Source organism: Leptidea sinapis, chromosome 32 (assembly GCF_905404315.1).
Source record: "Leptidea sinapis chromosome 32, ilLepSina1.1, whole genome shotgun sequence".
NCBI lineage: Eukaryota > Metazoa > Arthropoda > Insecta > Lepidoptera > Pieridae > Leptidea > Leptidea sinapis.
In genome coordinates, this window is record NC_066296.1 from 8471905 (window position 1) to 8474525 (window position 2621).

The following is a 2621-nucleotide window of genomic DNA, read 5'->3' on the forward strand; positions in this document are numbered from 1 at the left end:
CAAACGGCACAAAGATGTTTGACTCAATGACAGCGACATATTTGCAACGCTTGCTGTCTTCGGCAGTCGAAACAGCAAGTGTGTTATTTTAAATTTGTTTGCATAGATTGCATATATATTTCAAAACACGCTAAAGTTCTTTATTTTCAAGTCTGTAAAAATAGCCCGCCGTAATTCAAATAGAGCTCTTTGCTAAAGCTGGCTTATATATTCATAACAAATTAAGCTTAGGCTTAATACAGATGGTTGTGTACCGTCCCGATAACCAGCAATAAACTGTTGGTTTTATCATCACCATCATTGTCATTTCATCCGAAAGACGTCCACTGCTGGACAAAGGCCTCCCCCAAAGATCGCCATGACAATAATTCCTGCGCTGCCCACATCCAACGTATTCCGACGATCTTAACAGATCGTTGGTCCATCTTGTGCGGGGTCTACCAACACTACGTCTCTCGGTACGTGGTCGCCAATCGAGGAATTTACAGCCACAACGGCCATCTGTCCGTCGAGCTATGTGCCCTGCCCACCCTGTTGGTTTTATATACATTGACAAATATAGCGTGGCCAAATCGTGGCCTAAGCCTTCAATAAATCACCAAGCTCTATATTATATATTTTACTTGTGTAAAATTGCAATATCACACTTTATGGACACTAAATCTGACCGCCATAAATTATTTTTTACGGCGTGGCGTACCTGGGGAGAGGCTAGTAGCCACAAATGGATGAAGGGACAAAAATTCATCTCTTACTGTTCTACTTACTATATTAGTTATAGACAAATGAGGAGAGTTTTACCGTTAAAAATTTTAGGGTTTAATATTTTACGACGTTTAATTTGCATCAGCTGTTAAAACATTTTTCATGAGCTACCTGAAAAGGGGTCAATTTTTTCGAGAAGGACGCGGAATGGGGTAAAATGAACATTTTTCATTTTTACCACCAGATTCAAATTCAAATTCAAATATATTCATTCAAAATAGGATGTGACGTCACTTTTTGAAAGTCAAAAACTATCACGCATTTCAAAAAAATGCCTCAGACCTGAGAAGAATGGGCGCAACAAACTTTGCGGCCTTTTTTCCATCAAAAAATATGTTAACAAAGTAATATTGTACATTTAATCTTATTATTTAATAGCCTGAGGGCGGTCGCTCCATTCCCAATCTGTGGAATCATTAAGAAAGTCATCTATGTTATTCAAACCTTTACCACACAAACGTTTCTGCGCAAACCACTAAAAACCCCATTTGTCGTATCACCTTCGACAACACTCCCCTTAATCCTTGTCTAGTAACGGTGTACTGGATCTCAAAATGTCGAGTGATTGCAAAGCCAACTTGACCTCGAAGAAACTAAAGATAATATACAGACTAAGGCTTCAAACTAGCCCACATTTTAGAGCCCTACAAAATGCAGGACTGGCCACATATGGAGTATTGATGTCATGTCTGATCTGGCGCTCTTAGCTCGAACAACGTCCAACGCAGAGCTGCTGGAATTTTCAATGACCCATTGCTTTATGGATGGCACGACGGACGATTCACTTGGTGTTGCATAATGACGAAACTTTTTGAGTGTCTTCCACCGCATTTATCACGAGGAGTATTCCGAAATTCTTATTCACTTGATTTCTGCCACCGAAATGCACCTTCGCACGACAAGCCACCGATTAGGATATCATTATTAATAACTGGATGCGTGGCTATCCGGTACAGTGTGATTTTAAAGAAACCTTCCTTTATGGATTGAGCTTCCTTACACGTTGTTTCCAACGACACTTAAGAGGTGACCCGTAGGTACGTTTCTCCTCTTGCATTTATAATGTCATCACTGAAACCTAACTGTTAACTTGTTGTATATTTAATATGATAATATGTGTATAAACATGTAAACATTACTTGTAATAAGTACAGTGTAATAGTCTTCTACGTATTTTCATAAACTTTAAAAATACCCCGCGAATTAATGAAGAAGATATGCAAAATGTGTTTCTGGGCTTTTTTTATTATCTTAGTTGTTGTTCTGTGCCGTGTAAATTTATTTTTATATATTACACTGAATGCACATGAAAACAGTTTGCAAATAAATGTTCCAAATATAGAAATAATGCGATATGTTATGGGTTTCTCGTTATTTGGAGTATCTTAATTTTTTTTAAAGCAGATTTTATTTAGTAAATAGATTGGCGAATTTTTTTTATTACCAAAAAATATGGCTTATTTATTACTATGCCATATTTTTGAGACAGAATGCGGAAAACCGTCTAAGTCGTATAATATATGTGTATGTTAGTAAAACACATTAACAGTAATTGTGAAGAACTTTGATATCTTTTGTAAGTATACAAATGATTTAAGTTTTCTTTAGTGTTAATTCCGCCAATATTTCGTTCCGCGAGACTCTGGCTCTCAGATTTTGGCGAGACAACACGTCCTGAGGATGCCTCGTGTAGAGGCGAAACACGTGTCGAATAATTTTAAAAACAAATATTGGCGGAATTAACACTAAAGAAACCTTAAATCATTTGTATAATTATGGATTTCCGCAAAGTAACGCCTAATTCAATAAATCTTTGTAAGTGTAAAAGTTTTTCATTAAAGTAAAAGACAGTGACC